We start from the raw sequence: 14,926 nt of genomic DNA on the forward strand, positions 1-14,926 counted from the left end.
CAGGGCCAGTTCTCCTACTCTCAGGATCCCAGGAACAGCTCTCCTGCCCACCATAGATGGCAAAAGACAAGGGTAGAGAGGAGAATGTCACTCCCTCTCCTATGCCACTGCCCAGCAGACACGAGGCAGGGCAGGCCACACTCACACCATTAGGGCCTGCTCATGTGCATCCCCCACTTCCAGGCCCAGCTCTACTGTGCTGCCCAGCTGAGGTTCAGGGTCTGCTCCCCCAAGTGCTGTAGCTGATGAGGGGCAGGGCCAGCTCTCCTGCTCTTGTGACCCAGGGTCAACTCTCCCACCTGCAGTAGGCGGTAAGGGGCAAGTGTCGGGAAAAGACATCTCTCCTTTGCCCATGCTGTCACATGGCAGACAAGTGGCAAGTCCAGCTCTCCCACACTTATGCCTCTGGCTTATTCCCTGTCCTGGGAGCCCATCTGAGTTTTCCTGATGCAGGACTGGTCCCTGGCACTGGTCTAGTGGTCATCACAGGCTCGCTTTCTTCAGGGAATGTTAGACTACTGATCATTCAGCTGATCAAAGGTCAGACCTAGCCTCTTTCTTCTCTGCCACCTACTGACCCACATGTAACACAGCAGCCATACCCGTGTAGCCTCTAGGAGCAGGGGAGGCATTTTCATAGCTGAGGTTCCCGGCCCTCAGATGACTTTAGCTTGTGTCAAGTTGACATAAATCTCATCAGCACATACCTTGTCTTCAATACTTTAGGTGCTCTCTTCCTTGTCTTCTGCTTTGGTGTGGGTTATATCTGAGGTTTTGTTTGACTACCTAAAGTTTTCATTTCCGGTTGTATCTGTGTTTGGGTAATTTTTGGTGATTTTATCTCTGCGTTCACTCTGTTAACTTTTCCCATTACTTCATCCCACTGTTAGTATTTTCACAAACTTTGTTAAGGTATTTATTTATATTCTGTTAAAGTCCTTGAAAATATTCACAACTGCTGTTTTGAAGTCCTTGTCTTGTGCTTCAGCTACAATGCACTTCTCAGGGTTATTGGGCTCTGGTATAGCATATCGTCTTGACTATTCATGTTTGAGTTTTTGCAAAGGGGTCTGCAACCCTAAGGAGGAACAACCTCCCCCCCCCCCAGAGCTGTGTCTCTAGTCGCATATGTATCAGAGGATGGCCTAGTTGGCCATCAATGGGAGGAGAGGCCCTTGGTATTGCGAAGATCATATGCCCCAGTACAGGGGAATGCTATGACCAGGAAGCAGGAGTGGGTGGGTTGGAGAACATGGCGGGGGTGGGGGGTATAGGGAGATTTGGGGATAGCATTTGAAATGTAAATGAAGAAAATATCTAATTAAAAAAATGGCACACACACACAAAATAGATGGGTTCTCACTATGGAGTCCAGCCTGGTCTAAAACTCACTGTGTAGCCTTTAATCCACAATCCTGCTTCAGCCTTGAGAGTGCTTTGATGATAAATATAACCTTTTGGTTTGTTGGGTTTGGTTTTTTGTTTTTGTTTTTGTTTTTGTTTTTGTATTTGACAGGGTTTCTCTGTGTAGCCTTACTTGTCCCAGAACATGCTTTGTAAACCAGGCTGGTCTCAAACTCACAGAGCTTGGCCTGCCTCTGCCTCCTGAGTGCTGAGATTAAAGGTTTGTACCACCACTTCTTGCTTTAAGTGCAATATTTTAAGATCATTAAAATGTTGTCCAACAAATAAGAGCCACAATCAGTAAGAGAAGATTGGTAATAAATAATAGATAGATAGATAGATAGATAGACTCTAAACTATTTTAAAGCTTCCAAAAGGTAGAAAGTGAACAAAAGTAATCAATAAGTCAAAAAATTGTCAAAGTGCCCTTGGGCAAACTAAAATGTTCACACCCTGTTGCTCTTCCCCAGTTACCATTTGCCAGTGTGTCACTGTGAGGATTTGTTTCCAGCACTGGGCTCTGCCTATGCTGTGTTCTGCATAGGTATTGTGTTCAGTCCTAATCCTCTGAGAAGACAGAAATCCTGCTCTTCCTCATCTCTGCTGCTTTTCTTTTCCCATCGTTGCAGAGCCTTACCTCACAAGGTCTTCCTCTCCTCACTGGCACTACCACTGCTCTCAAGTACATCAGCACGCTTCCTTTGGCTCCCCCACTCCACCCCATCCCACCCCACCCCACCCCTGCATATACTCCAAGCAAAGGAAGCAATAAAGTCTGAGAGGACCCAGATCCCATATTCTCTCCAGGGAGAAATGTCTCACTGATAGTTCCCTCAGAATTCACACATCTCGGAGTTAATCTCTCCTTCCCATCTGCCTACCTCATCCTTCCTTCCAGCTTCCCCTGTGCCTGTCACAGGCTGCTGGAAGCATACATCTTTTTTGCTAGTTTGTGAATTCCTTAGGAATCCTACATTGCATCTCACTCCTGTTAGGAGCTCTAAAAATGTACTGCACTGAGCTGGTTTGCCTTGAAAATGTTACATGAGAAGCAGATGCACACATTTCCATGACATGAGAAAGTTAGGGAGCCTGGGACTGCTACCACATTTCCATTTAAACGGTGTGGCAGTTTCTGGGAGGGATTTGAGCTCTGGAGGACTACACTTGACAAATCCATAAATTCGGGCTTGCAACTTCAGCTGTTGGCAGCTATTACATTTTCATTCTGTCCTGTGTGCCTCCAGTTGCCAGAGCACCATCTCCAGCTGAATTCCCTGGGCATCCGGGTCCATTTGTTTAGGTCATTGCTGATTTAAGGAACGTGAGTGGGGCTGAAGCAGCTTTTCGCAGCTGTGAATCACAGCTGTGGCTCCCTGGGGTGCCGAAATAACAGTGCTGTGTGCTAATCCAATCTGTGCATTTCCTGGGGCTGTCATTACTGCAAAATGAGGTAAACTCGGTGGCTTAAAAGCTCTAAGGAAGCTGTAGTGCATGCAGCTGGAAATGAGGCAAAAGCATCTCGAGACAGTAATGATGAGTTATGATCAGAAAGGAAGACATCCCTAGCAGCCAAAGGAGTGTATCATAATCATTGTAGATGCTACCACAAACAGACTGTATACATGTGTATACTGTGTGCTCATATTCATATATGCATAGATAAAATATAATACATGCTACGGCCACTAAAGACATACCACACATACACTCATACACTCACACTGTCTATATGTATACAAAATACATGCTCTTGTCATAATATTTACTCTCTAGATACAAATATGTGTACCTTAGTCCCTACATATACTAATAAGAATTCTATACATATATGTGTATTCATATGTATATACAGACTATAAATAATTAATACGACCATTAACATATCTCCTCCCTGATATGCTCCAGTCTATCACCAAATGATACTTCAATACCTCAAGGGTCACAATGGGCCCATGTCAAGTTCATGCACAGACCTTTTTCTTTATAGCCTACCCAACAGTGATGAGAAACAGGTTCTTATGACACCATCAAATGTGACAAATCACAGTGACACTCATTGTGGGTATATTTATAACAAGCTCTCTTTGATATAGCAATGTGTCTACTGAAGCCCTAGTTAATACCCAGTACCTCAGAATATAACCTCATGGGGAGAGAAAGCTTTTAGAGAGCTAAAGACCTTTTAAAAAGGGCATTAGGATAGGCAAGTCCTATATGACCGGTGTCTTACTAGAAGAGACTGGGCACGTGCAGAGAAACGACCATATGACATAGGAAAAAGACATCATTTGCAAGCTAAACAAAGTACACTGAGAACACACACCTGCCAGCACTGCAGTCCAGCCTCCAGGCTGGGATTCCAGCCTCCAGAAGAGGAAGATATGTTCCTGCTGTTTGAGCCACCACTCTGCAATGCTGTTAGACGGCTACAGAGGGTTTCCTGCCCACAACGCAGAAACTATAAAGTTGAGGGCAATGAGGTTTTCAGTCTTCAAAAATGTAAGAAAGACAAAAATCAGAGACCAGAACAAGGTCTGACCCTGTCCTTGATGGGCCACATGACCTGGCCTCAACTGCTGAGCCTCAAGGACCTCATTCGCTTCAGAGAAGTAGGAGTGCCTTCTGGCAGGGTTGCTATGGAAATAAAACTGAATCGTGTACAGAAAAAAAAAGTGTCTAACAAATGTAGCAGGTATGCTTTTTGAAAAATAAGAAATCAGTCAGGCCAAACCCCGACACTTAGAAGGCGGAGGCGGGAGAATCGTGAGTTTGAAGACTGCCTGAGCCTTTTTTGTCTCAAAACAATCAGAAGACATGGGGACATGTGGGCCAACAAGCAGCACTAGGCTCAGAGTGCATGTCACCAGTGGCAGGGACTGGCTTTAGCGTGCCACAAGTGGCAGAAACTGACTTTAGCATGTCACCAGTGGCAGGTAGTGGCTTTAGCATGCCACCAGTGGTAGGTACTGGCTTTAGCATGTCACCAATGTTGGGTACTGGCTTTTGGTCAGCATCAAAACTTTCTGAAATAAACAACTGATAGGGAGTAAGCGTTTCTTTGGTCCATTTGGTTATTTTAGGAGGCTCCAGCCTGTGCTCTGCTGGGGGATGGGGGTGGGAATGGGGAAAGTCCTTCATCACCTTCAGGCCTCCCATAAGAGTGCAGGGTGGCAGTAACAGCAGCCACATTGTAGAGCAAGCATCTCCCCTCATGGCTAGGAAGCTAAAGAGCAGGAAAGAGGGAGCAAGAGACCACGGTCTCTTTAGGGGCACACCCTAATGACCTACATACCTCTTAGAGAGCCCCATCTCCTAAAAATTATACTACCTACTAATAGCATCACTCTGGATGTCTAGGTGGCATTCAAGACCCAAATGTTACCAAAAGTTATGAAAGATGGCAGAAGCTATTGATGTTGTCTCCCCTGAACCTCCCAGCAACGGTAGACCTTTGTTCCCTTAGTCTTATAGGTAAGCAACTGGGAGGTTCAGAGAAGTCAGGAAGAAGGTAGCTCCAGCCCTCTCAGCCAGTAAGAGAGACAAGTAGCCTGTCCCAGGCCTGGCCCCAAGACTCGTGTACTTAACCTCGGCAGCACACTGTGTCCTGAGCCAACAAGAGCTCCTGCCAGCAACACTGCAGGGGGATGCTCTGCAGCAGCAGTTGGACTGAAGGCTTGGCCTCTTTGAAGAAGTATGACTGACAATCCCAGCATCTTTGGATGAGGCTCTTGAACCGCAAATAAAAATGGCACCGCTCATCTTTCCTCCAGAAGGGCATTATGCTGGGGTTACCCTTGGGAGTGCAGGTGCATTTTTGAGCTTGGCAGAGATGATTGGCTGACCTGGAGAATCACTGAGAAAACCGCAGCTGTCTCACCTTGCTCTGAGGCAGGGGAACACAGCCACATCTCAGAGATGACAAGAAAAAGGCAACGGCGGTGTAGACTGCTGGGAGAAATCCCTTCACCATCTAGCACTTGATTGTGTGCTAGTCAAAACAGTTTTGTTCTATTTTTAAACACTGTTGAAATGAAGACTAAATTAATGTGGACTCAGATTTGAATGGAAAGAAAGGCACCAAAATCCATAATAAACTGACAGGCCGATTAATGTATCTGAACAGAGGAAGGAAACCATAGAAACAGACTGGAGATCATGTGGACTTCATTCATAGCACGGAGAAAGCAACTAAAATCTTCATGCAGAAATTAATTAGCTGTATAACGCACCCAGAATGTGTGATGCTCTAGCATTCTTCTATGTCCCAAGGAAGAGGAAGACATTGCCTCCTAATGAACAAGAATTTTTAGAATTCATAATGAGCAGGTCTTGTAATATTGTCACACACTCACTGAAGGGTGGGCACTATGACAGAATCAGGCCCAGTGTGGCTTCTTTCTGCTTCTCTGTCTATCCTCCATATCAGCCTGGGTGTGCTTGCATTACACCTTGGAAACAACCAGCCCTGCTGGATGCTAAAGCCAGCATACCTAGCCATCGTCTAAGCTGGTGGATTGGGAACTGGACTTAAATGCATATTATAATTTTGGGTAGAAATAATGCCAAGTCTACTTAATATCAAAATATGAGGGGTTATTTTGGAAGAACAATCTGGGAAAATTCTGCAGAGCTCAATAACTAAGGTTAAAAAAGGGAACCATGCCCCCCAAAGAGCCATAATATCAGCTCCAGACGTGTCCCTCTGGGGATCAGCTCTGACTAGGGCATGGCATCCACATCTGGCCTGGGAGCTCCTCAGCTTTAGTCTAAAGCAGTGGGTCAGCCAGGCATGGTGGCACATGTCTTTAATCCCAGCACTTAGGAGGCAGAGGCAGGTGGATTTCTAAGTTCAAGGCCAGCCTGGTCTACAAAGTGAGTTCCAGGACAGCCAGGGCTATACAGAGAAACCCTGTCTCAAAGAAAGAGAAAGAAAGAAAGAAAGAAAGAAAGAAAGAAAGAAAGAAAAAAAGAAAGAAAGAAAGAAAGAAAGAAAGAAAGAAAGAAAGAAAGAAAGAAAGAAAGAAAGAAAGAAAGAAAGAAAGAAAAAGAAAGGAAGGAAGGAAGAAAGCAAGCAAGCAGGGGTCTCAGTCTTGGTGCAGTGATCTTTTAACACAATTCCTGTGGTGTCCCCCAGCCATAAAAAAATATTTCATTGCTACTTCATAGCTATATTTCATTGCTACTTCATAGCTATATTTTTCTGTTATGAATCATAACGCAAATATCTGATACACAGATATTTGATATGTGACACCCCCACCCCCTGCACGGGTCATGACCCACAGGTTGAGAACTGCTAGTCTAAAGAGTAAAAAACTAACAGGCCAGCATGGATCAAGTGTTGCCCATCACCACAAGCTGAGCATCCGATATCTGGGACCTGTGATAAATACGTAGATACAGGGTCCAACCCTGTGTGGGTTATGTCAGGTGATGGGGGAGTTTTGCAACTGTACCAGTCAAAATTGATCAGTCCATAAGCACGCATGCCCTTGAGAATATGTGAGGTGTCCTCTCCCTGAAGTGTATCCTCACCCAGTCCATCCTTCTCATAAACTTCTGGGTGGTGACTGACCCTTACCTCCTAGGCAGAACCAAGCACTCTGTCTTGGGGTTCCTACTGCCCTTGCTTCTGTCCCTGCTGAGCACCACAAATAGTTTCATGCCAGCTTCTGCTGTATACTCTCTTGTGACTGTGATGCTATTTCCCAGCCCACTTACCCAGATTCATCTCACATGCAGTGTGACAATGCCTTGGCTCATACTCTGTGACAGGATGTTCTTCCCTTCCCATCTAAGTCACCTTTTCTAGAAGTCCTAGAAAGGACCTTACACTGCCCTGCTGTCCTAAGTGCCCTGTTCTTTTTCATCTAGGGCCCCGCAGTTAGAACGATGATGTGTGTCTGTCTCCCTCATGTCTAACTCAAAGGGACAGACAAACAATACCTTGACTTTTTTCCCCAATATCCTGTACTTGCTCAAGTGCCTCCTTGAGAGACAAGATTTTTTTTAATGAATTCAAAATATAGAGAGAAATAAATAAAAACTTTGTACTGTTAACTAGTATCAGGCCTACCTTTCCCTTAAAAATTCTAAGTCTTTGAGATGAGAAACAGTACCGTCCTCAAGGGCATATGATGTATCCAACCCTCCCCCACTTACACCCATTTCCCTTTGTCACGTTCTGAGGCCCTGTGTGTACTCCATGAACAGCATTATCCTTTTGTGTCTTTGAAGGTGCTCAGGATGAAATGGAGATTGGAACTGGTCCACGGTGGAGAGCAGACAGCTCCCCATCATGTGGATGAAGATCAGTCAAGCTCTGTGGACAGAGAAACCGAATAAGAGGGAATGTTTGCGTATCTGAAGCTGAAAGTTGGTCTTTTCCTGCCTTGGGATTTGAACTGAGAACTCTGGCTATCCTTGGGTCTTGAATCTTCCAGCCTTGAGGACTGGGCTTACACTACTGGCTTTCCTGGCTCTCCAACATGTTTCTTCTATCCTCTCTCCCTCCTAGACCAATAAAATTTCCACAGAGAATGTAGTGTTGGCAAAATTCCTTCCCAGGGGGAGACTTAAGCAACAACTAATCCTTCTCCTCAGGTTCCAGGGACAAACAGAGGCATGATTCCAGGTTCACTCTGAGGGGAACCAGTCAGTGTAACGAGCTTCCCTATAGCACACAGGTGAGGGCCTACCTACAGGAGCATGGCTGCTCTTTCCTCCCCACACCCAACCAAAGGCCTCAGCAGAAAATATCCCAGTGGAGATGATGGCTTTCCCATAGCCACATTGATGAAGTTCTCCTCCCCTCCCCTTTCCTCCCATCCCTTACCCTCCCCATCCCTATCCCAGTCTTCCTGGGCTTGTATACTTTAGTTCTTCCTGTGACCATGCCACCCATTCCCCACTGGCCATACTCAATACCAGAGCACAGGGGCACACATTGCCTTGCACACACATTTGTCTTGGGCCTTCCCCTTCAACCCACCTACATCAGCATCCCTTCCCAAAAAAGAAAAGTAAGATAACCAATAAATGTCATTGCATGAGAGGGTGGAAGGGCCCTCATCTTTATGTGTTCATAAATTATTTCTGCGATGACCATGGGGAACATAACCCAGATGACAGAAGATTGTAACTGGTAAGTATTAAACGAGGACTTCTGAAAGACTTTGCATGATGCCTCTCGATCAAAATCAAGCAAAACGTGTTTTATCAAAGTAATGTTACAATGTGCTTTCCTGTCACCATTCCACTCATGTTTCTGAGACTGTAAGGCTCAGAACATTACAGAACTGTGGTCCAGATGACACAGTCAGCATCCACGTGGCAGCTATGGTAACTGGCTCACTGACTCCCCCTGGGGACCAGTGGGAGACCTGCTCACAGGCCTGGGCGCTGGCTCCACTCACCTAGGCCTCATCAGGAAAACTATCTGTCACCGCTGCCAGATCCATGACTGTTGCTCCTGTTAACTCCTGAAGTTAGAAACCATAGCACAAAGCCGGGCAGTGGTGGCACACACCTTTAATCCCAACACTTGGGAGGCAGAGGCAGGTGGATTTCTGAGTTCGATGGTCTACAGAGTGAGTTCCATGACAGCCAGAGCTATACAGAGAATCCCTGTCTCAAAAAAAAACAAAAATAAAAATAAAAAAATATAAACCATAGCCCAGGGTTTCTGAAAACTTTGAATTTCAGTCCCCTAAACCCTGTAAGCCCTTCCCATCCCATACAAATTTGGATAAACTCCAGGTCTTAGAGATAAAAGAAGGGAAGCCAGTTTCAGAATCCAGAGTTCAACTCTGGGATAAGAACTGCCTCTGGCTGACTTGTGGGCAGTTAGCAGACACTGGCCACCTAGCAGAGTGGCCACTCCTCCACCCCACCAGAACCTGGGAGGAACCAGGAGAACCCACATCACTCTGACCCCATCTGAATGTCTTCGGGCAAAGCGTCTTCTAAAGCATGCGTTCGTTCTCAGCTGCACAGTGGTTCAAATGCCTTCTCGTTTGTCATCTGCAAAAGGCTTAGAGTAAAACGTCAAGTGGACTTAGTGCTTTAAGGTCCCTGACATGGAGGATGGGGTGACCCAGCACTAATGCATTCAGCCTCCTTACATGCCTGTCAACCCTGAAACTTGAAAAGCAGAGGAAGGGAAATGAGAAGTTCAAGACCAGCATTGGGCATATGATGAGTTCGAGGCCAGCCTTGGCTACATGAGACCCTACCTCAGAAAACAAAAACAAAACATACTCATTTTCCCATCTTGATTTAGTCTGGATCAGAAATGTGTCCCAAGGTCTGTGTGCTGAAGACTTGGTCCCCAGATTGAGCTGGAAGATAGTGGTGGAAATGGTCAGAGGAAGGGTCCCAGGGCGAGGTCTTAGGTCACTGAGCTGCAAACTCTTCCCCTGCCATGTTCACTTCTGGCTGCCAGGTAAGTGAGTGGCCTTGTTCTGCCACATGCTCTGACCATGGGGTCTTACCTCCCCACAGTCCCAAAAGCAATATGGCCATGAGAGACTAAAACGCTAAAGCTGTGAAGCAAAACAGGCCTGTTATCCATCAGTCTGGTTAGTTCAGATATTTATTATAGTGACAGACGACTAATCATTCCTCAAATCAATCAACAAGTTATGTATTGAAGGCCTTCCACAGGCCAGACTTCTGTCTCAGAATGAAGAATACAGCTGTATACAAAAGCCTTCTCTACCCTCATGAAGCTAGTGTTCAGAAAAATCTAAACCCAAATTTTCAGTTTTCGGTATGCTCGCAACCCCATCATGCTTTGCATTGTTGTCTTTGTAGCATTCTTTTCAATGCTCACTGGAAGAAGTCAGGAGCCTGCTTCTAGGAGGACAAGCCTAGTGTCTGAAAAATCTAAATACACTTTAACACAAACAGAAGGTACCAAGTTAACCCATTAGCCTGTGATATGCCTAATGAAGTTCTCAAAGTTTTCTTATCCCATATTTTATATATGAATTTTAAAAAGCATACTTGTGCTTAAAACTGGTGACTCTTTTCCACCAAAAATCATTTGTTTACCTGTGAAAATGTTTCTCTCAAAAGCAAAGTTGTAGGCATGCTTACCCCATCACTGACAGCTACCTGGCTGCCCTTTTAAGGGTCAGCCATTTATTCTATGCCAAGGTCAGAAATACAACATAAGCTAAAAGTTGATGGGCTGTATCAGCACATGGTGGTATATTTTGGAAACCACTAATATAGCCACAAATATAACCTGTGTCACCTCACTCTGGTGACTCCACCTGCAAACCACCGGCAGTGAGGTAATCCCTTAGCAGGGCCCTCCAGATTTGGCAGAGAGAAATCCCAGCTGGACACTGAACCACTGGAGCCTTGACTCCCAGATCCTCCCTGAAGTGTTCTGAGCCGGGTACCATTTGCTTCACAGTTTTGGATTTTCAGTGTCTCATCGTGTGGGGAGATGGAGGTGCATCTTGAAGGAAGCAGGGAAGGAGTAGGAGCATAAATATGACCTAAACACATTGTATGAAAATTTCAAATAATTAATTTTTTTTCAAATTCTAATTATGGCAGATGGAATGATGGTTCATCGGGTAAAGACCTACTGACTCCAGGTGGATCCCAGGCTCCACATGTCAGCAGAAGACATGCAACTCTAGTTGTCTTCTGACTTCCACACATGCCCCACACTATGTCTAACATACATGCATATGTGCACACACAAATAACAAGTACAATAAAGATTTTAAAAAGAAAATCCCTCAACAGAGAAAAACACATAACAGATGTGAGTAGGTAATTGCAGGAGAGGAAACAGAAAAACCAGCGCACTGTGAAATCCTCCATGTCACTGGTGGCCACCCAGATGACCACATTAACCCAGTGAAATACCATTTTGTATTAAGCACACCAGAAAAATGAGAGAGAAGTACTCAGTTATATACTTCGAACATAATATGCTCACCACCCAAAGGCAGTGGTGCTAACTGACCATGGACTAGGTACATGTTGTTTGGGATGTGGGATGTAGGTAGGTACAATAAAGGCAGAGGCTCTATCACCCAGGTGGACCATGTTCCAATGACATGCATATACATCTTAGTCCCCAAAACTGGTTCCCTCTGTAATTGTTCTGGGGAGAGAGTGCAGCCCATATGAGAAGTGCAGGGACTGTGTGCATTGAGAACCACACTGTGGGAGTGCATGAAGCCACTGTGGTATTTGCACACTGTGAAGAGTGCCGCCACTAGCTACAGGGAGGCAGGGGGAATGGAATGTAACGGTGCTCCATAGGTCTGAGAACACAGTGTGTGCCAGAGGACATTCAGAGCCATAGTGAAGTATATAAAGTTAAATGGATCCATATGCAAAGTTAAATGGATCCATAGAAAATGCATATTACTCAGGGGGAACTAAGAAACAAACAAGAGGTGAGGGGGCTTGGCCAGGGCCAGGTTGGCTGGCATGAACTGGGCGGGGGGGGGGGGGGGTTAGCTCTCTCCTAGTGCTATGATTTGAATGTGAATATTTCCCTCATGGGCTTATGTGTTTGAATCCTGGATCCCCAGCTAGTGGCTCCTATTTGGAAGGCTGTAGAACCTTTAGGGAGTGAGGCATTGCTCAAGGAGGGGAGTCACTAGGGGCAGATCTTGTGTTTGATAACCTGGTGACATTTCCTAACTGTTCTCTACCTTCTCATGAGAAACCCAATGGGACCAGCCACCTCACTCCGCTCTTACCATGACAGACTGTACCCTCAAACTGTAAGCCAAAGTCAGTTCTTCTTGCCTTAACTTGCTTCCTGTGGATGATTTGGTCAGAAAAACAAGAGAAGAAACCGATGTGCCTTGGCTGCAAGATAGCAGTATTGAGTGACTTACTTTTCATAGTTAGACAAAACTTAACCTATGAAACTGAACACATGCAGAGGCAGGGGAATCACAGTGTTGAGGCAAACCTAGGTGGGGTTCATAGGAAGATTGTGTCTAAGAAGAAAAATTAGTTCTGAATTCATAAATAGAAGCCTCTGTTATAAATAAATATAAAAAAATTAATAGAAGTAAAATTTTCTAGGCTCTCCTTTTGAAAGACATTTGAATACCTGTGGTAGTTTGAATATGCTTAGCCCTGTTGGAGTAGGTGTGGTCTTGTTATAGCAGGTATGTCACTGGGTGTAGGCTTTAAGACCCTCATCCTAGCTGCCTGGAAGTCAGCCTTCTGCCAGAAGCCTTCAAACGAAGATATAGAACTCTCAGTTCCTCCTGAACCATGCCTGCCTGGATGCTGCCATGTTCTCACTTCAATGATAATGGACTGAACCTCTGAACCTGTAAGCCAGCACCAATGAAATGTTGTCCTTGAGTTACCTTGGCCATGGTGTCTGTTCAGTAAAACCCTAACTAAGGCACATGCTATAGTTTGAATCTAAAATGTCTCCCAAAGGCTGGTGTGTCAAAAGGCTTGGTCTCCAGTCTTTGGTGTTACTGAGAAGTAGAAAGTTTAAGAGATTTTTATTTAAAGAAGTTAGGTAATTGGGTGACTGCCTTTGAAGGAATCAGGAACCATTAACATCTCTCTCTTTCTCTCTCTCTCTCTCTCTCTCTCTCTCTCTCTCTCTCTCTCTCTCTCTCTCTCTGTGTGTGTGTGTGTGTGTGTGTGTGTGTCCCTTTTGATGCCATGGCATGAGAAGGTTGTTCTACTGTGTACTTCCAACATAATATGCTCACCACCCAAAGACAGTGGTGCTAACTGACCATGGACTGGGATCTATGGAACTGTGAGCCAATATAAACCTTTTCTCCTTATAAATTGATTTCCTTAGGTATTTTGTTACTGTAACAGAAAGTGGCACAAGAGGACTTGATCCACAGACTCTGATCCTTTTGGCCTTCCACTCTTAGTGAATTGGGTGGTGCAGAGAGGCTGACTCATGCATCTTCAGAGTGAGAGGTGGTTCCTATAAGCCCACTGTGTTGAAGAGGTAACTGAAGCTCCGGGCAAATCACAGACTTACTTAGCTCTGGATCTATAGTGGGTAAAAGGCAGCCAGGTGCATTATCTGATCAATGATGCTGGCAGGCATCAGTAGGTTAGTTGTTTGAACCCTATGCACTGGGTAACTTTGAAGAATTGTAAGGCGATGTTGCAACAGTCAGCACCGACAGCAGGAAACTCCGCTATGGTTCCTTCCATCATTCCCTCTAGAAAGACAGGCAGAGGCTCAAATGCACAGTACCTGGTTTTCCTCTAACTCCATTATATCTCATTCCTTCATATTACTCTCTAACTTGTCCTGGCCCTAGGGCTTCTTTCTTTAATGAGGACATATCTCAGACAGCTAGTGTGCTTTCTTCCTATCATGAACTCCTAAAGAGTAGAACTACGAATAAAGATTGTCCCCACACAAAGCCTGGCAAGCTGGCAATACACAACAATGAGGAAACACCTGTATATTAAACATGGTCTACCTGAATTTAAACAGCATGCTTCTATTCGACATATTAGTTTGAATAGAGCTCCAGGTTTGAAGATCATATAGTTATATATTATACTATACTATATTATATTATATTATATTATATTATATTATATTGCCTATAAGAAATTAGCCAGCGGAAAGTGAATCACCATAAAATGCTTATGTCATTCTTCTTTAATATATGTTTTATTACTTCTTTGAGAATTCTATAGAATGTTTTGATCATATTTAATACTTCCCTTCCCTAACTCCTCTGACATCCCGGCTCCCCGCCATCTCATGCTGCTTTGAATCCTTTTCTTTTCTTTTTTTTTTTTTTTTCTTTTTCAAAAGGAATATAGATTTATTTTAGCTTGTGATTCTGGAAGTCTTTTTTTTTTAAGGTGGGAAAGATGTGGGAAGAGACAGAAGAGAGAACCAGAAGGCTAGGAGAATTAATGGAAATCTGTAGCTTCTGGGGAAGGGGAGGATTTCTTGGCAATCCCTGAGACCTGGGATAGAGGAGGCTCCCAGGAGTCAATACAAGTAACCTTAGCCAAGATGCCCAACTGTGGGGACATGGAATCTGAATAGACAGGCAGGGCCTCCAGTGGAGGAATAAGGACACTAACCCACCCACAAAACTTTTGACCCAAAATGTGTTCTGGCTAAAAGAAATGTAAGGGCAAAGACAGAGCAGAAATTGAAGGAATGAATGGCCAACCAATAACCAGCCAACCTGAGAGCCATCCAATGGGCAAACACCAATCCCTGACACTATTAATGATATTCCATTATGCTTACAGACAGGAGCCTAGCATAACAGTCCTCTGAGAGGCTCTACCCAGCAACTGACCAAAATAGATGCAAATACCCAAAGCAAAACATTGGACAACAGTGGGAGACCCTTGTGGAAGTTTCGGGGGCGGGGAGGGTTGAAGGTCCTGAAAGGAATGAGAACTCCACAGGAAGAGCAACAGAGTCAACTTACCTGAACCCCTAGGAGCTCTCAGAGATTGAACCACCAACCAAAGAGCATACACAAGCTGGCCAGAGACCCCACCC

At 44.8% G+C, this 14,926-nt stretch overlaps 1 pseudogene; it reads right to left on the reverse strand.

The window, feature by feature from the left end:
• Positions 1 to 506: 506 nt before the first annotated feature.
• Positions 507 to 624, reverse strand: LOC115029317 (small nucleolar RNA SNORA17; annotated as a pseudogene).
• Between the last annotated feature and the right edge of the window lie 14,302 nt (positions 625 to 14,926).

The sequence above is a fragment of the Mus caroli genome, unplaced genomic scaffold (genome assembly GCF_978045245.1).
Source record: "Mus caroli unplaced genomic scaffold, Mus_caroli_1 scaffold_12, whole genome shotgun sequence".
Taxonomy (NCBI): domain Eukaryota; kingdom Metazoa; phylum Chordata; class Mammalia; order Rodentia; family Muridae; genus Mus; species Mus caroli.